General features: G+C 39.7%; 1 protein-coding gene across 4 annotated transcripts in view; it reads left to right on the forward strand.

Annotated features, from left to right (window-relative positions):
- SAMD12 (sterile alpha motif domain containing 12) overlaps nt 1-22374 on the forward strand; it is a 195094-nt gene that overhangs the window by 20142 nt on the left and 152578 nt on the right. The gene's annotated exons all lie outside the window — the stretch shown is intronic.

Below are 22374 nucleotides of genomic sequence, written 5' to 3' on the forward strand. Positions count from 1 at the left end.
GCGAATTCCTAAAGACAAATGAAGTGTCTATTCTTGTTCATAAGCTGCTGTTTCTTGTTTGTGTTCAGCAGATATGACTAACAAGTGCAGGTGAGTGTGTGTGCGCCAGACACTTTAGGTATAGGACAATAATTTGTCATATTAGATATGTTTTTAACTAGAATGAAAAATAAGGGAATGGTAAAAGAAAGAACTTGGGAGATATTATTTGAAAACCTTATCAGTATTTTAGATCTCTAAAGGCCTAAACCCAAGGTTTTGGGGGTGATTTCTGCCGAGTGGAAAATTGAGTTTTTACTGAATCTGACACTTTGGGAGTTAATAGAGCAAATAAAATGTATTTTTTTTTAAATAGGTCCAAAAAAGACAGTAACAATTAATTCAGTGAACAAAAAAGAGTATTTCCTACTGTCATCAGTATAATAAATCTAACAAATAATATACATACAGTTGTAATATATTTAACTTCTGGAATAAAATAGCATTAAACTTTTTGATCAGTAGCCTTGACAATAAAGGCTTGGTATGAATTCTCCATTCTGATTTGTATCTAAAATATCTAGTTTTAAATGAGTACAATTTAAACTCATTTCATTCTGTCTTAAGTCATTGAACTAGATCCAGTACAGGTTGGTATTGATCAAAGTCACTGCTACTTGCAGTCTGTTTTGTGGCCAATTATCAAGCACGTTGCTGATTTCTCTTGAACCCTTGGAGAACAGGTTTGTGCTTATTGCCTTGAATCATCCATTTGGTAACAAGACCACCAAATTTTGGATGGGCTTTCAGACAAAGCTCAGCTAATAATGCATTTACCCAGCTTTTTGCAAAGGCAAGCTAACCCTGCCCGTGTTCAACGTCACCAGATGAATATCTGCCCTGTGTTGGAAGCTAAGGAGGTATGTTAAGCTCAGAGGAGATCTTACAAGCTTGGTCGTGAAGCAGCTAAATGACGCAATCGAGTTTCCAATTGAGAATGGGCTCGTGTAGTTGACATGGAACACAGGCAGATTAAGTTTGTCTTTGCTTGCGAAATACTCATAGTGGAAAATCAGGATGAAATATATTGGTGTTTTAATGTAATGGAGCCTGTTTCCACTGTCTGAGCTGTACTTGTTGGATTGATGAATAGAAAACCGTTTCCAAGGCTGTCCCTGCTGGAAATAGATAGCTAGGGAAGAGGGGAAGCATAGTGCTCTCAAAGTAGTGAAATTAACTATTAGTTTCCTACATCTGATTGCAGCAGCTTTATTTAGAAGGTTGGGCATGCTTCAGATTTAAAAACAAACCAACCACCAAAACCACATAAACATTTTGCTTGGTGGAATAAGTGTGGCATAACAGTATCAAGCTAATGAAGTGGCCTGTTTTTCTGAATGTATTGCTGCCTTGTTAGTTTTTGTTTTTTGTGTGTTGTATTAACTTAGTGATGTTTTTCATCTGGATTCATATGTTAGAGCCTGAGGTGGCCTGTCTTTTCTGGCTTGTTCTGCCTTAAATTTAAAAATCGTGTTGCTTTATCCTCTAAAATGTGAGGAATGGAAATGTACAGTGGAAAGATGAGCGAGAATAGAGGAGAGTATTGTAAACAAAACATGGTGAGCAGATCCATTTGTTTTGTATTTCATCATTGCTCAGTTGTTTTTAAAAAGATTTCTTTGCAATCCTATGTTTTCAAATAATGTGAACACATACCTCATATCCACAGTAGTGAGACTTACATTGCACAAAGCAATGCAATGTCTTGAATGCAATTTAAGATGACTTACTACCCATCTTCTCTGCTTTCAGCTTTCTAATTTGTCTTCACTGGGACCAATTCCAGCACTTTAAATCCCTGCCTGCTTTAAGGTTTTGCTGTCCAAAGAAACAAACAAAATCTTTCTAATGGAGTGTGCCCTTCCTTTTCTGTTCTCAGCTATGGCCTTGCAGAAGAGTAGTAACACATGGGCTACAGAGAGATTTAAAGTTCCTTTTTACGCAGCTACTGTAATGTAAATAGGGGAGTACAAGTGTGTGTTTCTATATTTGAGATGCAGCAGCAGGAAGTGTAGTGTGAGTGAAGGATCACTCATTTAGAAGTTCCTGATGACTATGGAATCTGAGTTTTGTAGGCTGACTGAGGTAGAATTTTAATGGAAAATGGAACAATGATCTTAGTCTCCCTCAGCTGGTTCCCTAAAGAACCACCTTGTTACAAATGTGAGCAACTCCAGAAAAGGCCAAGATTATTCATATCTAATCTGATGTGCATAATCCAGTGAAACTCTGATAATGTACAGGATATAATACAAATTAAGGAAATGATATGCAGTGTAAAAATACTTAGCTTTTTGTTTTATGTATTTATTTTAAAGTGTGTATTTATATATGTCAATATACATACTTTCTTGGTCAGTAATTGATTTTTCAGTATTCATGGTATATGAAAAAAACTCAGGCAGCTGAGTGGACACTTCTACAGAGCAGAAAACTTCATTGGAGAAAGCAAGAACGGTTTGTAATAAACATTTTTTAAATACTTGTTATTTCTTTAACTAACACCTTGTACATCTAACCTCTGTTATGTGTGTTTTCTGGAATTCTTACCTTTTTCATTAAAATGCTACTTCTGGCTCTTATGTCTGGTCTCTTTGGTTTTAATATCATAGTTATCTCTAGATAAACACATTGAGTCAGGACATTTGGAGTTACAGAGTAGAGTTCTGTTAAAAAAACCCTAAAAGTTTTACTATACTTTTGAAGTCCTGTACTTCTCTGAGTATAGGATTTAACAGAAGGCGACTTTCCTAACAAGATTCAGAAAATAATCTCTTACAGAAGTATTAACTCTTATCAAGGCTTCCCACATATTGCATTCCTAAAGCCCTGTTCACTGTGGGCATGAGACCCAAATCTGGTCTGTCCCTTATTAGAAGATGATTGTTTATTCAGGGAGTTTTGATTCCTGAGTAAGGTGTGCATATCTTGTGACACACTTTGTCTCATTATGTGGTAGCAGCAATAGCAAATAATAAAGGCTTTTTAATGGCAACCACTACAGTTAGACTTTTTATCTTGTGTTAGCAATGGCAGTTTTTGATCTGACTTGGAGACAAATTAACAGTCCTTTAAAATGCTCATGAAAACTATGAAAAGAAACTGGTAAAAGAAGCGAGAAGCTTTTTTATCTTGCCTTCTGTTGACAAGTGCTATATAGACACCAGTAGACTTCACTTTTTGTTGCAGTGTAGCTCATTAATTCTTTTGGTTGCTTTTGCTTTCTTAAAAAAAACCCATGCTTTTTTTCCAAGATGACACTGAACAACACTGAAGGGCTGACTGAACTCAGTAACAAGAGGATGAGAATTTATATCGGCTTACTGGGCCCAGTTCAGGACTGATTGGGGTGGGAGCAGCTCCTCTGGCTTCCTGGGGAGTTCTGCTCTGCTCGGGAAGTATTTGGTGTGTGTGTCAAGTGTGTGATGAAATGTCCAAGCACAAAAGAGTGAGGCTTCTGAGTGATAAGGGTGTTAGAGCATTCTTCTTAGGAATATAAAAGTGTTTTGTCAGTTATTTAAAAAAAAAAAAAAAAAAAGTCCTGGTACTGTTCTCTAACAACAGAATAGAAAAACTAATTTTCTAGAAGAATTCTTCAGGTTTTTTAATCAGTGACTTCTGCTTCACAGTGTTAATCCTTTTTGGTCAAGCTTATAAAATGGATTGGTTGAGAAAGTATTTGCCAAGCAGTTGTCGTGGCAATGGGTATGATGGAACATAACCATTCATCAGCATAGCTGCTTGGTATGCTAAGACCATTTTATTCCACTCCCCCTCCCCTTTTTTTTTTTTTGTTTTTTTTTGCAATTGGTTGAGAAACACCAATGGCCGCTGAACTGGGGCAATGAGGTTTTACCATTTTGCTTCGTCTTCCAACTATCTTCCTATTGTGAAACTTCTGGTGGCCTCATGGTGTGTGAACAAGAACCCAGACTGGACTGGCCGAAGTTAACAAATGTTTTGCACGTTGAAGGTTCAGCGTAACCCCAGCTGGGCTGTTCCACTCTTCCAGGTCTTGCTTTAAAACTGTGTGGCAGGATAGGAGAGTGTTTGAATTGCAGAGCTCTACCTGTATCCCAGTGGAGGTGCAGACCCCAGAATGTTAAATGTTACTTTACTGACAGGAAGTTTGCTTTTCTTAGTTGATTTTTGTGGAGAAGTAGTTAACAGATTACCAATGTTCACATCAGATCACCACAATGAAAGCAGATAGATACGGTGTGAATATGACTTTTCACTTTTTTTTTTTTAAAATTCTTTTTTTCTCTCCCCACTCTTTGACTGCAATAGTGACAAAACACCACTTATTGCATTGGGTCTTTTTTTTATGACTACCAAAAATAGGTACAGAATCTGAGTGTACAGTATGTCTGAGGTGGATTTAAAAATATTTGGTAAATGTTAATATCAGCTGAAATAATTACACTTCAGGGCAATATGCCTTTCTAATGTCTCATTCTGTGATTATTAGTAATACACAATAATTAGTGTGCTCACTCCTATCTTCATTTTCAATAGACTTTTTCTTTCATGTGTTGTACAGTTAGAAGTATGCATTTGTCTTGCTTTCAGGTGTCTAAATTGGGGGCTGAAGTGTTTGACATATATGTATCTCTTCCTCTCTCAGCCTGTCATTCAGGATTGTGACCTCTGACTGAAGTCTGAAGTTTAAGAACTGTGCAGTGAACAAACCTTCTGTCCTGAGGGGTGACACAGGAGTGCTGGGTGACCTTGTACATTTCAAGCAGCTGAGGCTGATGTTTTGTTTATCACTCTGGAGTTTTACTGGTGTGAATGAAGTGCTGGAGTCACCCTACCTGTAGTGCAGAATATAGCTGCTTGGTTCAGAATTTACATTGTCATGAGCCAGGAAAACAAGAAACTTCTCTATGTTGGGGTCCGGTAAGCCAGCTTATCGTAGGAGGACAAATGCCTGATTCAGAATCCAAGAGTATTCTTGCTGTAGGATGTTTTTCCCCATTTCTGTATCATCCATTCTAGTTATAGTGTAATATGAAGGCCCACATTTTTGCAGCGAGGTTTCTACGTTCAGCGTAAAAGGTCTAGCTTCTCCTGTTCATCTTGTTCACCCTGATTGCATGCCTGGGGATTCTGAAATGTCATCTGCCCTGACAGCAGATGTGTGTAACTGGGAGATCTTGCCTGAGTTAGTTTGTTGTGCTCTGCCCAGGACAGTAAGGGGAAAAGAAGGGCATCTGCAAAGGACCATTACTCATTTCCTTCTCCTTCACTCGCCGTCACAAGGTGGGATTATTTTCCTATTGCTTCTCTTCTTTCTCCCGATAGAAAGTCAAAATAATTAGCTCAGACTAATGCTTAGCTCTTTAGATGAGTATAAGTAGAACAGATGAAGTTTACTCACAAAGACCACTATTGATTGACCTTCCAAACTATTTGAAGGGATCCTCTATGAAATTCATCTGTACGAGCATGCTCTATTAATGACTTCAGTCCATCAGGTGATAATAGGAAGAGAAATTTCTGTTTGTCAGGCTTTTTACAGTTGGACTTTCACCAAAAAATCAACGATGAAAACATTTTCAGTGGTTGCATGCACTGTGTGAAGGATGGAAGAGTGCTGGCCCATGGGAAAGGGTGCAGTCTGTGACCCTGCGGTGTGCCAGGGGCTGCGCAAACATACAGCAAAGCGGTGGTTTCTGCTGCAGGGAGAGAATGCCGTCCTTGTATAGGGCAGGCAAGAGCAGATGGTTACAAAGAGACAGCTGAGGGAGCATAAGGAGGGAAATGGAGTCTGATCTGGCTCCTGTTGTCCTGTGAAAGCTATCAATGTGAAATTTGTGTTCTTTCCCATTACACACTAGTGTGAAGAGGAGTGGCAATTGCAGCATGTATTAGCAAACATAAGCAGTAAAAAGCCATGGTAGTACTCTAGAAATAAGTGGGATGTCTAATACTATAGACATGTGTAGACACAGACACATTATTTAAAAGAACTTCTTGTCAGGGAAAAAGAAATATAGATAAAAAGATGGAGCGGCTTTTAGAGGAAAAAGCAATTCCATACAGCGTGTGGATGCATAATGTACTTATAGTGCCAGTTCTGCTGCTTGCCTCGTTGTGAAGCTGCTCCACAAAGCCATCCAAACCCTCTGCTTTCACTTTGGAGCTACTTTAAGGGCTTCATAGAGATTGCTTCTAACATAAAGCAGTATTTTAATGACACAGCTGCCTTGATAGGGAAGGAAAAGTATAGAATTGCCCAGTAAAGAAAATAATAGCATTGTGATTAGAGGGATTACAAAATGTATTATAGAACCAATTTAGCATTTAAAATGGGAAAGCAGTTTAATGTTCCACTGCTGGCAGTGCAGGTTCTGCAAATAGTGCATCTCATCTGAGTTACAACAATAAATTCCTTAATTTGCCACATGTGTTTGCCGGACACTGCTGACAAAACTGATTAGCAGTTGCTGTAGTCCACCTTTCTCTCTACAAGTGGGAACTTTTTTTCTTTTCCGTTTTGAAAAATAACATAATTGCTGAGCAGTAGGAATGAAACGTCTCACAGTCACAAACGGGGTGTGGGACTGTAATAGCCTTGATAATGTCTGAAGGGCGTTTCTTGTGTTACCAACCTGTCAAGCTTTCCCTTGGTGCAGAGGTGTGCTAAGGAGGGAAGGGATTTCATTAGGGAGTCTGGGAAGGGGTGGCCTGGGACAGAGTGGAGTCTGTCTTCCCCTCAGTTACGGTGGGTGTAATTGAGCTTGCTGATGAGGGCAACTGAAATGAAGCATCTATGTGTAAGCTGGGAGTCTAAACTCCTGTTACATTTGGTGGAGATCTAGTCAGCACGCTCAGAGGAGCATAGAGAGGGATCATACTCCATGTGAAGTGAGCACCACTCAGCTGAATCTGCCTACGCTTTGGGGACTGCATTGACACTTGAGTTTAGGTATTCATATCTCAAACTCAGTTCTGTTCTCTGCCTTACTAGCTAACCAGCCTCTGCGTTTGATGTTGAAATGGTTATTAATGTCTGATGGAGGTGACACCTTACGTTAGGAGACTGGTGCATTTATCTCAAAAACCATACTTTGAACGCTTAAGATAGACTAGTCCCATGTATAGGGCTACGTTCAAGATGATCTTCTGGCAAGCAAATACTTCTTAATCTGAAAAAAAAGTCTGTCTTTTGGATTAAGAGAAAATGATTGGAGTGTGTGTGTGTGTTTCATTTTTGCCCTTTCTTTTAATTGGTCTTGGACTTCAGAAGCCTGTTGCTCTTCACTAGAAGTAAAGTTCTTGCTCTATGGCTCAGTTTTTCCAGCTGTAGAAGAATGATGATAATTAGGGCCAGTTAAAACTGTTGTTGCAGTAGAAAACTGAGATTTGGAATAAATTTGCTACCAAAATTTTGGGTTTGCATGTGTATGTATGTGAAATTGATTGTCCAAAAGCTCTGCAATGTGTCCCTGAAAACTGGAAATCATTGGTCAGGCTGCCTGAGAATAACAGAAGCAGCAGCATGTTTGCTGCCTGTTCCTGTTCATCTCCATGGGACAGATTCTCCACCCGGTTTCTGTGGTGGGTAGTGGTGAAGGCCTCCACTGGTGCTTTGTCTGTGTCATGCCTCTCATTTTGACTGGAAGTATTTGGTGGATGGGGACTAGTGTCCATGGTATTTGGCTCTGAGGGATATCTTGTCTCATTTGGGGCCTCTAGGCAGTGCAAAAATGCCAACAATAATGACCTCTGAAATCGAGGAGGCTTTTCAGTATGCTTTCATTTCACACTTTGCAAATACTAGTTCTTTTTAGCTATTTCTGAATGTGGACTTCAGTCAGAAGTGTTTCTGTTTTATCTCTATTCTACAGTCAGCTGCAGATTACTGCGTAGCTGATATGCCACTGCAGGGAGCAGGGAAACAAGTCCCAAATGTTAAAGCAGACATTTTCTATGATGCTGTGTATTATTGGTGGGGCAAGCAGAAGGTAAGGAGAATGTCGTGTTTAATGAGAGACAATTCTTCCCTCTTGAATTTTTTTGACCAACTGATTTGTAAGGAATGTGGTGTTTCCTTGGCTATGATGTTGTTAATTGAAACTTTAATATAGTGATTCAGCCTGGGGATGGCTCTAAGTGCCTGTGTCCTACTTCTAGTACTTCTGTGCTTCTAGTTATGTTAATGAGGTGCTTTTGTATTGTCATTAACCACTTGGACATTTGCAGGGTTAGTTCAAAACTAAGAATGATATCCAAGTATGACAGACTCTTAAGCTAAAAGAAGTGTTATAAGTTTGCAGTGGGAGAGCAGAGGGAGGGTGGAAGCAGTGCCGCAGTATGTTTCTTTGAATTTGGGAGGTGTCAATGTTAATGTACGGCTGAGGCCTTTGGCACTTGGACAAGACATGCTGTTGGTGATAGTGGCGTCAAACATCACAAGTAATTTCCCTTTGAGATATTAGGGAACGTGAATCAAATTCCTTCAACAACTCTACAGTTTAAGAAGAGAAAAGAGATTGCCTTCTATTTCTAGGCTATTTACTTATTTTAGCTTTTGAACTGTCTCTTGTTCTGTTCATGCAAACTTGTGATGTTTAGATTAGATATTAGGAAGAAATTATTTATTGTGAGGGTGGTGAGACACTGGCACAGGTTACCCAGAGAAGTTGTGGATGCCCCCTCCTTGGCAGTGTTTAAGGCCAGGTTGGATGGGGCTTTGAGCAACGTGGTGGTCCAGTGGAATGTGTCCCTGCCTGTGGCAGGGGGGTTGGAACTAGATGATCTTTAAGGTCCCTTCCAACTGAAACCATTCTATGATTTTCCTATTCTCTAAGTAAACCAGTTGTCATCTTCGGTCTGCCAGCCCTGTGAGACCCTACAGACCAGCAGACACATAGACATCTTCTGCCTGACAGTTCAGTCTTCACTTCACCTGCCAAACTGATCTTGTTACCACTGAAGCCTGTATCTTTTCTCTTCATCTACCCATTCTATGGTTCACTAGAGTCAAAGAATTAGCTACGACCAGTTAAGACTGATGCAGCATTCCATCTTGCTTTGCAAACTGTTGCCTGAAATGGGAGATGCTGATCCTGGTCCCTGTGGTGCAATGCTACTAAAGCCCGCCTATGCCCGATTCAGATTGAATAACCAGCAGAATCTGCTTGGGGCTTCCCACCAGTCTGACTGCGAGTGTGCAGCAGGAGAAGCTCAGCATGGGTTTCAGGAGGCAGCCGTGCCCATCTTATGCCCCACAGCAGCTCACAGATGTGACCCTTCTCCTTTCAACCTCAGGAGCTGCAACAGCAGAAGCAGCTATAATGTGCAACCTGGGCTGTTGGGGAGAGGGACCAAGGCCACAGTTTTGGGTTACAGGAATCTGTTAAATTGGCCATTTCTTACAACATAAACATTACATTTCCTGCCTCCCTGGAGGTCGCCACACAACTGCTAGCAGTCATTAACATGGTCTGGAGCATCAATTCTTCCATCTCCCTTACCTCCTAGTTCCTCAGCCAGAGATCGTAGTTATTACTGGTAGGGGCTGTTCTCAGAAGATGTACTTGGTAGAATGAATATTTCTAATTTTACCAGTGTCTAGAAATGAATATTGTGATGATGCATCAAGCTGCACTTCTAGGGTTAAATGAGTCCTTGACATGTATATCTAAAAATAGAAAACCTTCAGCTCTGAACAAGGTAGATTTACTGCATATCTTGAGGCCTTTTTTCTATCCTTAACATAGAGAATCGCATAAATGGGTATTATGTTCTGCCTATTTTCCTTTTTTCTCTAATGTCTGTAAGTGCATCCATCAACTACTGATGACTTTGCTGACCTAGACACCCTCTACTTTTTTTGCCTTTTTTTCCTTGCTTTAAACAAAAGCATGACAATAGAGTGTGCATCTAATGGTTTTAGAATGGCTATTAATTCCTCTTTCATTCAAGGCTGATTGCTTTCAATCTTAGCAGTACACTTTAGATTGCAGAGGATTTTGTGAATGTATTTTCTTTATGAAAAGGTAGATGTGACTGAACTTTAGCATACCTATGCTGATAATACAGTCTTTTATCTAAATAAAGCTTGTGTATAGGTTTGAAGATGTATTTTTTAATAATCAATATCCTTGCTGATTAAATAGAAGAACTTTTTCTGGAGACAGACTATCACAATCATATCTTCTTCAGATGTAAGACTGTCTCAAACATACTTCTCTTTTCGTGACTCAGAATTTTTGCTTCTTTTCAGGTTTGTCCTAAAGAACAAATAGCTTAGTCGTCAACATTTCAGCATTAGGTGGTGATTTGTGAAGTTGATGAGAAAACTGAAAGTGTTATTGCATGTACTAAGCTTTCCTGAAACCTTTATTGTTGACTATAGAAGAAGAATCTAAAGTGCTTGTTAAGGTTCATGCTTATTAAACTGTCACTACTGTTTTCTTTTTCTGTAGGGAAGGCTACTTTATGGCTTGCAAACTATAGCTAATTGTTCGTAGTAACTGGTAGCAGATTATTCGGAAAAGTTTTTTGCCTGAATAATTATCAGCTTTGTTTTCTATAGCTGTTGTTTCATGTTCTCTTACTCTCTGTTGAAATAATTTAGTATTGGAAGGGTTTAATTTTTAAACAGGATTTTTAAGGGAAGAAAAAAAATAAAGAACAGTTCCAAATGAAATGCTCAGATCATGTAAGTTCAGCATGCTGATTAAACTCTCAAATTCAGATGAAATTCAATTAGTTGTATGTGTCCATTAGTACATATTGCCCCTTCTACCTTTTGCTGGGAGGAAAGCAGTGTAAGATATTACCTTTCTTTTTTTTTTTTTCCTGTTGACTTTTTCTCCCCTGACTGGTTTCCAGGTTCCAAAGGATACAAAAATGCTGATAAGAGCCAAAAAGAATGATTGGAAAGGAGGTTGTCTTAGCTTTTGATTTCAAAAAGAATACTGTAGAATATAGTCAGGTTATGTGAACAGGCCTGACATCTGGGGGGAAAAACATAGCCGAGGGCATCCTATTGTTGTGCTCTAAAATATTTTATGCAAATTGCAAATGATTCTAAAAACACAAAATAAACTGAACAGATGAAACTGAACTTGAAAATTAAATTAGCTCCTCTATACATGGCACAATGACAGCAAATAAAACTGAGTTATTGTTGATGAAACTCTTATTTAACTCTTCTCTGTATGTTCATCATCATCTTCCTCCCATACCCCTCTCCCATGGTTGGGGTTTTGTTCTGGGTTTGTGGGTTGTTCCCTCCTTCCTTTTTTTTTTTTTTTTTTTTTTAACAAACCTGGTTCCATTCAGGATCTTATAAAGACTTCTGCCAGGTTGGAGTGGGGGCAGGATGGAGTGGAAGTGCAAGTGTGTCCTAGCTGAACTGTGCTGATGACGGAGCACCCCATTTAGTGGTGTATTTACTGCAGCACGTTTCAGTCCCCAATCCATAATTTCTCTCATTTTATTGAGTTGACTGCTCAGATCTTTGACTTCAGTGAGTTGATGATCAATTTATTATCCACCTGAATTAGCTCACTCTGGCTTTTATTAGGGATAGAGTACTCTGTACTAGATAGTCAAGAGCAACCAGTGAGAGCTGTACCCTGTGGCAGTGTTTCCTTGCTAATTTGGCTTATTTTAATCACTTTGCCATGTTGGCAGTAGTTACGGAGGGTATTGCTTTGCTGCTTTTGCTGAGAGAGAAGTCGGTGGAAGTGCAATCTAAATAGAACTAGGGGGAGACTGCATCAGACTAGGAGGAGGAACAGGAGATATCAATCTAAAAGAGTAGTAACCGTAATAAGCAAATGTGTGTTGATTTTACACCACTTCACCAGCTTTACCAAATGCTTCAGTTTGTCCTAATGTGTAAGATGAGAATTGGATGATCTTACAATGAAACAGGAGATGGCAAACATTTTTTTGTTCAGAGAAATGTAGCAGCCCTCTGCATCCGGTGCTATAATTACATGAACAATAGAATGGGGAGCAGTGAAATTATCCACCTCATAGCCTGGGATATATGATTGAGCTCAAAGGATCAGAAGAAAAAGCCGATGAAGGCATAGGCTGCAGGGATAGTAGGTGGGTGATGGAGATCAGGCGAAGTAGTAGAATAGGTGCAGCAAAAGGGAATTTGATTGCAGAGGATGAAATACAGTGCAAAGGAAGAGTAGTTTCTAGGATGAGTGTGAAAATTCCACTGTATTTATAGATTTTAGGATTGAAGAAGAGGTAAAGCCAGAAAATTGTTGCTGCATCATGCAAATACACTAGAAGAATAAAAAGTCTGTGCTGACACAAACAAGTAGGGCTATAAAACAAGGTAGAACTTGAAACTTTCCTACCTATTAGAAAGTTCCTCCCATAATTTTATTAATGTGTATTAATCTGCCATATGTATAAACAGATTGACTACAATCTCTCCCTTAGCAAAGCTTGTATCGGTTGTTTCTGTTTTTATCCTGTTCTAAATAAATTGACAAGGATTATTGTATAAAAACAGTAAATTGAGTTTCATTGGCCTTTGGAATCTGCATGAAGTATAAAAATATGAGCTTTAGATGTGTTATTGATGTTTTAATCAGTGAAGGAACAGAAGCAAATACCATATGTGAATATTGCTTTTCTACTTTCACTTTTGAGATTAATTATCACAAGTGGTTCTTATGTTTGTTAGTGAAGGCCTTTAGGAGCAGTGAATTTTGACCAATTTGTTAGAAAAGTTATTCTAATTTGCTATTTTTATTCTCTCCAAACATATAAAAAAAACAATCTAGCTATTACTGTGTTGCAACACAAATCTTACACAGTAAGTAATTGCTATAGTTCTAGCAAGTGCTATCGAACAGTGTGCCATAACAGTTCAGTGCATTTCTACTGTGTATTATGCCTGGGTTTAGAAGTGATCAAGATGTTAAATAGCATTCCTAAAGGTTATTTCTTGATTATACTAGCCAAGAGAACCATTTGTGGATATTAATAATATTTTATTGTCTGTCAGGAAACAGCCTTTTCTTATGTGCATCTGCTAATCATAGAATGTTAGGGGTTGGAAGGGACTTCTGCAGATCTTCGAGTCCAACCACCCTGCCAGAGCAGGACCAATCTAGGGCAGGTTACACAGGAACGCATCCAGATGGGTCTTGAAAGTCTCCAGAGAAGGAGACTCCACAACCTCTCTGGGGAGCTTGTTCCAGTGCTCTGTAACCCTTATGGTAAAGAAGTTCTTCCTCATGTTGAGGTTGAACTTCCTGTGCTCTAGTTTGCATCCGTTGCCCCTTGTCCCATCACAGGGCACAAGTGAAAAGAGGTTGCACCTTTCCTCTTGACACCCAGCCCTCATATATTTATACACGTTAATCAGATCCCCTCTCAGTCTTCTCTTCTCCAGGCTAAAAAGCCCCAGGTCTCTCAACCTTTCCTCATAAGGCAGGTGTTCCAGTCCCTTAATCATCCTCATAGCCCTCCGTTGGACTGTCTCCAGTAGATCTCTGTACCTCTTGAACTGGGGAGCCCAGAACTGAACGCAATACTCCAGGTGAGGTCTCACCAGGGTAGAGTAGAGGGGGAGGAGGACCTCCCTCGATATGCTGGACACACTCTTCTTAATGCACCCCAGGATACCATTGGCCTTCTTGGCCACAAGGGCACATTGCTGTCCCATGGATAACTTGTTGTCCACCAGGACTCTAAGGTCGTTCTCCACGGAGCTGCTCTCTAGCAGATCACCTCCTAACCTGTACTGGTGCATTTTATTACTCCTTCCCAGGTGCAGGACTCTTCACTTATTCTTGTTGAACCTCATTAGGTTCCTCTTTTCCCAGCTCTCCAGTCTGTCCAAATCATGCTGAATGGCCGCACAGCCTTCAGGTGTATCAGCCAAACCTCCCAAATAATTTTGCGTAGTAAAATACTGCAAGATTGTAGTACTGTGTTCAAAGAGACGAAAAAGCAGTAGGCTAAAAGTGAGGAAGTAACCTCTACCTCCATGTAATCTCTTCCATGAGAACATAGAAAGGTATTTCATCTCATGAAGTAAACCTTGAGGCTTTCCGTAATCATGAGGTGATTGCGTCTCACCTAGGGACAGTTCAGAAGTGTTCAACTTCAGTGGAAAATCCTTGTTCAATAAGGAGGTTTTGGAAACATGTCCTCATAAACAGCTGGTAATAAAATGTTAATTTGTGATTGTAAAATGGTGGTATAGCAACTGTGTACAAGGGGTGAGCAGCTCCATGTGGGGGGCTTCAATGACAAAGTGAAATGGGAGAGAAATGGGAAGATGGGGGGGCCTGAGTGCTAGAACTGCGCTGCTGTGTCTTGGAGTGAGTGGGCTGTCTTGTGAGCCGCGAGCAAGAGAACAGCTCAAATGGCAGAGAAGAGACAGGACAGGTGAGAGAGAAAATATGAAAAGTACTACACATCTCCAAGAGAAAGCTGAATTCCTTAAAAGCTAGATTATCTGGAAGCCCCATGCAGTGCCTTGCAAAACTGTCTGGGTCTGTCAAAATGCTGCCTGTCAGTAGATGGTGCTCTTTATATCAGCTATTTACTCATGCTCCCTCTGTTTGGCTGTGTTTTCATGTAAAAGGTCTGGTAACATTCCTTAACAGTTCATTTCTCTGAATTCTGATGTCTTGGAGATTAGAAAACGGAGGCTTTTGAGGGCCTGCCAAAAAAAAAAAAAAAGTGTTGACTAGGTTCCTTTGAAATATCCTCCATCCTTGAATTTTTTCAACAACTTCTTTTGCTTGTGAACTTGGACAAATTCAGAAGCTTCCAGCGTAAAAACCTTGAACAAACATTCTGGATTGGAGAACATATAGCAGACTAATTCAGTTTGGCAACTGACCTGTATGACACTGCAATAACATGGTCTAAAATAAAACTGCAAAGCAGATTTGGCAAGTCATTTGCGGTTCTAAAGTTTTTCTTTTGCATATTAACCTTGCAGTTTTACCTGCTGTTTCTGCATAGATATGAATTAGTTTATTTTTAAATGTAATGCTTCTTAGAAAGGACTTAAATGACTCAATGCAATTGTGAGTTTTACCTGGAGTCATGTGTTCATCGGTAGTTGGATTGATATAAAAAGCTGCATTAAAATGAAGATTTCCTTATTAATGTGATTGAAGTATTATTGGACCCACCTGCATTTTTTTATTATTCAGAAAATATGCCAGCTCTGGAGGAAAAAAGTTAAACGTGTTAATTGTGTAAAAAATATCACTTGCCAAAGGCTGCTGTTGAGACGAAAGCCCTGATCTGGGCAGCAGAACAGCATGGCAGACCTAATGGGGAATTTGAGATTCTTAAAGTTATGTGTGTCTTTATGCAGTGGTCCGCGTATAGAACATCAGCTACTTAACCAGGAGTTAAATTTTTTGCTTGTGAGATGAGTTTTCCCCTGGAGTGAATCTTGAGAACTGCCTGCTGTTCGCTGCCTGGCACTACTGGTCTCTCTGCAAACAAAAACTGAAGGATTAGCGTGAATTTTTCATGTAATCTTAAACTGCAAGCAAATGATCCAAGAAAGAGAAGGGAACTGAGTTCCTTTCGGAAATCTAATTAAAATATTTCTAATTCTTATTCAGGGCCAGTTTGTCTTCCCAGCACATTGATTTAGATATCCCTTCACAGATCTCTTTCCAGAAACGATATATATTGTAAGTACTGAACACATTACAGCAGATGAATACCGTTCCTCACAGTCCTTAATTTACCTTCTCTCAGCCCTTCTTTCACATTCATCTCCTTATGATCCAAATTCCTTATATTGAGGTCAGGTGGGCATAATATTTTTGTTGAAAATCTCAACTCCGCATTTCTAGGGACATTTCACAGCTGCCTTCCCCAGGAAGGTGTTGCTGGGACATTTTGGGCTGGAATTACCAATGGTAACTTGAACCAAAGATGCAAATCTTCACTTGACTGGCATTCCGCCCCTGCTTAGCCTCCCTGTGGTGCCTGCTGGGATGTGACTGGGAAACTCTCGTTTTTCCATGAATGGCCTGGTCGAGGAGATATGTTCAGAGCATGGCAACAATATTAACCAATATTAAGCTCTGCATTCATTCCCCCCCGCCCCTTTGCTCCTTGAATCTGGTCTGCCAAGTCCCATCTATGTGGACTTTATAGCTCCAAATCTTCAGGGTTTTGAGCAGAGATGGTGCTGCTGCCACATCCTTCTGTTTGCTTTTAAAATAAGGACAAGCTTCTGACCTTTCTTTTGTTTTTGAGTTTATATTTGCTGCACTACAAGAAAAGGTGCTTCCTGTGAGTGAGAAGAGATGTCTTCCTTTGGCCTGGGCTGGCCTTGATGTGAATATGGGACTTGTGCTCTGTGGCTTTTTCTGTATCATCTTTTTGGCTGACTTAGGCTGCTTCCTAGCCAGGAGGGGCTGGCCTTACTGAATTTCAGTTTGAGGCTTTTTGCTTTCTGTAATAAAGGGGATAAAAGGGCATTGTAGTGCTTAAGCCCTTTTTATGAATGTAGGACTTCATAGGGATGGTAAGAGAATACAGGAATTCCCTTATTAGAGAGAGAAGACTAGTTTCTCAAGAGTAATGAGCAAGAAATTACATTGACGTCAGAAATGCCTTGCTTGTTTTGAAAAAATAAGTAGTGTATCTGCCTTAAAAATATTTATTTGAAAAATCCATTATCACCTTCTAGACAGGCATTGCAACACTCTTGCATGAATCAGATGGCTGGGCTAATCTGCCTCTTCTGTCAACATTTGCCTTTTTTCTCCTGCCTTTGCTGGAAGTGGAAGTGATGTCTTATGGGGAAGCAAGAGGTTGACCTGTCAGCTGAGGCTCAGAGACCTTTTTTTATTCATACTCATGTACACGTCTGGCCTATAAAGTTGTTCTCCTCAAAATGTATTTGGCTCAAGAGAACATAGTTAAGAATCAACTGGCAAAGATATCTAGAAAACTTTGATTTCTGTTGGGATATAAAATGCCTTGACTGCTGCACTTGCCTTCTGCATATGAATGAGCCTATCCATAAAGGCTGAAAGTTGGCATGGAAAGGTTATACTACTTCTTACAGTACAAGCCTCTTAATTGGCACATCTGCGGAAAAAAAGGTGCCAAAAATGTGATCCACTTGGAAGGAGTAAACCTTGCAAGAAAGCAATCTGTCATTATTTAATAGGGATTAAGATCCTCTCAGGATGTTAGATGTTCTCCTTGTATAAATGTACTGTTGTTGAGCTAATGGTGGAATAAACCTCACTACCTCCTAACGCTGAAGTAACAGTTTCTCTTATAGCTCTTCTCATATAGAAATGCTTCACTGTCTGTGTCTTTAAGAACAAAAAATGCACGGTACCCTTCACCTCTGACGTACAGCAGCTATTAAAAAAAATACACAGCTGCTTCTCAAACCCTAGGTTGTGACATGTCAAGTATCTTCTCGACAGAATACTGTAATTAGAAATGGAAGGATCAAGGTGTGGTCTGTGCTGGACAGATTTATTATGTCAGTGTAACTCCACCAGTAAATCCCAAGAGTAAAAAAATTCTGCCAGTATCATTAATGACAGCTCCCCCAGAGAAAGGTACGCTGCCTTGGCAAAAGCAATATTATGCCATAGATGTGTTTTTCTTTAAAATCAATGTCACCGAAAAGCACATAACCCCCACTGACATTGTTAAGTACATGTTTCTGAGATTAGGCTTAGCCTGTGTTTGAATAACCTTTTTATTAGAATATCCTGAACATTTAGAAACATAGGGTAATTTGATTTTGTTTTTTTTTAAATTTAATTTGTAAGGAGAAGGACTTGGGATTTTAGACATACATTTATGTTTTGTTACTAGTGTTAACTGAAATCTCTAGAAAGATCTGCTCTGTACAAGCTCTTTTTTCCCCCCCATTAAATAGAGACCTATTTGTATTATAGTAGTATTCCTAGTAAAGAAAATTAATTTTTATAAGCCTTAGAAAATTCTACCATTAAGCTACATATCATTATTGTTAATTGACACTTTTCAGTTCATATCCATGTTAGTATGGATAATGTGAATATGAAACAGGTACTTTTAAAACAGTCATGGTCGTGTCCAGTTCTTCCAGTTTCAAGGCAGCCTGCTTTGTGATTCTTATTGCTAACTATTGCTAACTGAGCTGTTTTTGAAATAATCCCATTAAGTGACCAAAGAATTGCAGCTAAGGCATCACCAAATATATGTGCTTGTGAGTCAGAAGCATTCTTATGATCCACAAAACAACACAGGCTGACCAACTTCCTTTAACTCTTTATTATTGAATTCGCAACAAAAAAATTAAAACTTTGTGCTCTCCTTCAGATCTTTACATTTTTAGCTCTCCCCTTTTGCTGTTTATTGTTCTGTAATTAAAGAGTAACGAGATTTCAGTGTATTATTGATATTTTCATGCAAATTAAACATTTTTCCAGTCTAGTTTGGCCAGTGGATTTTGTTGCTGCTACAGTCTGTATTTTAGCTAAATTCTTCTATATGACCATCTTCAAATAAATATGTGAGAAATTCCAAGAAAATCAGTGGACCTACTTATACGCCTGGTTTATATTTATTTTTAAGGCATTCCTGATAAGCAGTCTCAGCTTAGTTCAATGATAGCTGTAACTGCCTAAGATGCAATTTGCAGAGGTGCCAGGATTGGTTTAAAAAAAAAAGAAAAAGTGGCAACGGAGACTCCTTTGTAATGGTCAGTTTTGTAATATAGGTAGGTTTGGGTGGTGGGTTTTTTTATTTTTTTGTTAATCTAGACCTGGAGAAAATATTTTTGACAAATACTGAACTTCCTCAAAAGTTGAATTTCAGTTGCTCTGACGGTGTTTCTGAGTTCAGGACAAACTGTTGGAAAAGGGGGAGCTACATTTCATAATTGTCTCAGTTATTAGATATTCCTCTTTGCTTTCCTAAGTGCACCTGAATGGATTTGAACTTACAGCTTGTACCAAGATGGGGCACTCTCCTGTGCCTACTACCAGTCTCAGCAGAGTATTCTGTGATCAAGACTCACGCCATAAATCTTCTTCGCAGTGGGTGTAGTACTTAGTCCTTAAGACAGGATAAAAGATGAGCTAACCCACAAGTTATGTGCACCATGTCAGGGGTGAATGTCTCAAATTTTTGTTCTTGCTGTAGTGGATGGCTAAGTGCAATAAAGAACATGTGCTTGTAATAAAGTTTACTTAATTACTTTTTATAAGTTGCTGTTAATACAGGGCTATTAATTGAAATTCATTCTGTTTCTTCTTTGACTCAGTAGTGGTAGCAAGCAGGCCAGAGGAGTTCAAGGAGGAACCTTTTATCTTCATAGCAGCACAAGGCATGCTAATAGGGCACCAGCTGTGTGAACAGAAATTGTCCATTCTCCAGATCTATGCAGGATACAGAGTAGGTTTCTGTTTGTAAAAGCAGGAGGATTTATACTTACTTGTGAAGACTGTAATCTATGATATAAGAGAGTTATGGTTAGAGCCCAGACTTGGACAGGTTTGAATTGTCTTGGGTAGAGAAGGGGAATCAAAGCCACATCAATGAAGAAGTATCAAACAATTGACGCATCTTGTGAAGTAGGAACCATCACCCTGACAGAGCAACTCTTCCTCTCTGCGTTTTCTCTGCAAATATCCAAAAGCAAATATTTAATCTTTGGACTGGAAGGAATCTTCTGCACTGAGTGAAATGGATCTTTAGTTTGGCAAGATTAAAAATGCAGTGTTTTTAGATGAAGTGAATTTTAAAACATTAACACTCTTTGATTTGGATTTGGCTGTCAAAAGCTAAAATTGATTGTGTTCCTGGTCCTACTTGTGATTTTATTTTAAGCATTGTTGACCTGTCTGTCCTGGTTGTGGCTTTCAGAATTTTTGCTAGCAATTAGAATGATGTCAGGGAAGCTTCTCGACAATGCAGAAGAGTGCTCTGTCTTCTCCTTTCTCATCCTGACACTTCAGTTCTTCACAGTTTGCTGATAGTCACTGCCATTTATATCAACACCAGCATCTGCCAGTCGTGATTCTTGCTTTCAGAGTGTGGCATCTCATTGAAAGAGAGTAACTCTCACGGGAAATGTGTCACCTTATTTATCCTTGCTTGTTGTTTCGATACAGTCTTTATCCTGATCAGGGCAATGCTCAGTGATACTTTTTGGACAACTTTATCCTTTTATGTTAGTGGCTGTACTTGTGACAGCCTTAAGAGGGAGTTAACTCCCTCTAACAACTTCTCACTTTCCGGGTCAAGCTCATTATTTTTCATAATTTGTTTCCTTTCCCCGCCTTTGCAGTCTGTTTGTAGTACACCTAAGCTTCTGGCACTGGTAGAGAAGGGTACTGGATTGGGTCAGTCCCCATGTTGCTTGAAAGCCAGGTAAAACCTCCCTCTTCGTTCATTGGTCTTTGAACAAGTGGTGGTGCTACACTGATTTGGGACCCTGGGTAGAAGTTTCTGCTTGTGCAGAGCTGGCTTTAATCAAAATGCCAGAGCAGTCTCTTGGTAGGAACAGCAATTTACAGCAGCTGCTGAAGGCAACAAACAGAAGCCAGTGGCTGACTTGGCCCTTGGGGTTGTGCAAAGGTGAAGAGGCTCTGTAAGTGAGAGATACGAGAGGCTGTGGACCAGTGCTGCTAATATAGGAGGGAGGCTCTTGTAGAAGTGGTGTTTGTTCCTCTCCTTTTTCTACAGAAAGTGGGAGGATAGGAATAGCAAATCTACTTTACAGGACCTTTTCCACTTCTCCCACACCTTCCACGTCTTCCCTGCCAGTCTCCAGTCTTTGCCCTACCTGGTCCTTCCTGGACCAGGCTCTGATCACCTTGTGCTCAGAGTCCTGAGCTGGTGCTGCTCAGGTGTCCTCATCTCCCTCTTTAACTCTGTTCTTTCCTCTCTCCCCCACAATGTCAGCAGGCTGTCCCCATCTGTTTAGTGGCTGAATCGAGTGGGCAGTGATCTCTGCGACTCCAGTTTGTGTCTCCTTGGACTTCGGGTGTGTTTGAACTAGTTCAGAGTCAGTGAGGACATGGTTCTCCTGGGGCCTCGAGTACCTTGTCTGGACTTCATTTGTGCTCCTGTGAGACACAACGAGCTGGTTGCACTGAGTTGCTTCTCTTAAAAACCCAATATGTTCTGAGAATGTGGATTTAGGTGAACCAGAGGTATTATAGCTCTACTCCGATCCTTCTGCTGACCAGTGGTGGGAAATAAGTCCTTCTTGCCTGTACTGATCTTGTCTTTTGTGGGATCCCTTATGTGGACCCTGATGTTGGGCAGCATGGTATGGCCATGTGCCAGCAGACCGGACCAGGGAAGGACGGACTGTGTGCAGGACAACATGTATGGGAGTGATGGGAGAAGGGCTGAGATGTGGGTTGGTGCCGCTTCTGGCAGTGTGCTTTGAGCATCAGGCTGTGTGTTAACAGATGTGAGTGTGCTGGGAGCTGCACAGCCTCCAAGTCTTCCTCACAGCAGCATAATATGACTCTCTGCCATGCTCAGGGGTCATAGATTAGGCCAAGCAAAGTTGGCATTTAAAATGTGCTTTAAACTAAATTGCAATGATCTTTTTTTCTAAATATATTTTATTTGCCATACTGATTTTTTCTTTTTCACAGTGACTTAAGTAATAAATTAGAATGTGACTGTTTCAATTTCTGATCCAATTAAAGTTTTAAGCGTTAAATCTTTTATCAACATAAAAGGGAAGGTGTCTTACAGTATTTTCCTTGGTTTTTGTTTTTTTTGTTTTTTTTTTTTTAATAAACACATTTCCTTTGGTTTGTAGTTTCCATCTCTTCTTAGTATTAAGATTCTCAACACAGATGGGAACCCAACACAACGGAGGTTTCAGTGATTTTATGGGGTGTCTGCTTATTACTGCAATTTTCTTTAGTCTTTGCTGGAAAAATCTGTAAGTATGACTATCTGACTATCTGAGAAAGCGTGTTTCTAAACCAAAACGTGTCCTTTCCAGTTCTTCAGTATTTTAAGGTATCATATAAAAACACATTCACAAGCCTGGCTCATTTCTTCTGTTATTTTCAGAACTGAAACTGGCTTTTATGTTAGTCATTGATTCTGAATTCTCTATAGGCAGTTTAATGTTGGGGAAGTAGTTTGGAATATATCAAAAAGATTCCTATTTTCTCAGTTTTAGAAATATAACCCAAGCATGTTTAAAAAAAAAATCATGCTTTTGAAATTCTTACTGGACATTGCTGCTCCTGCTGCTTCTTGTCATAAACGATGAAGATGATGCTGTTAGTCTTGCTTCTGGAGCAGCCTGAAAAATTTGACAATAACAGCTTTTGGAGCTGTGTAGTTTAAGTTCTCTGCTAT

The sequence above is a fragment of the Nyctibius grandis genome, chromosome 3 (genome assembly GCF_013368605.1).
Source record: "Nyctibius grandis isolate bNycGra1 chromosome 3, bNycGra1.pri, whole genome shotgun sequence".
In the NCBI taxonomy this organism is placed as follows: Eukaryota; Metazoa; Chordata; class Aves; order Nyctibiiformes; family Nyctibiidae; genus Nyctibius; species Nyctibius grandis.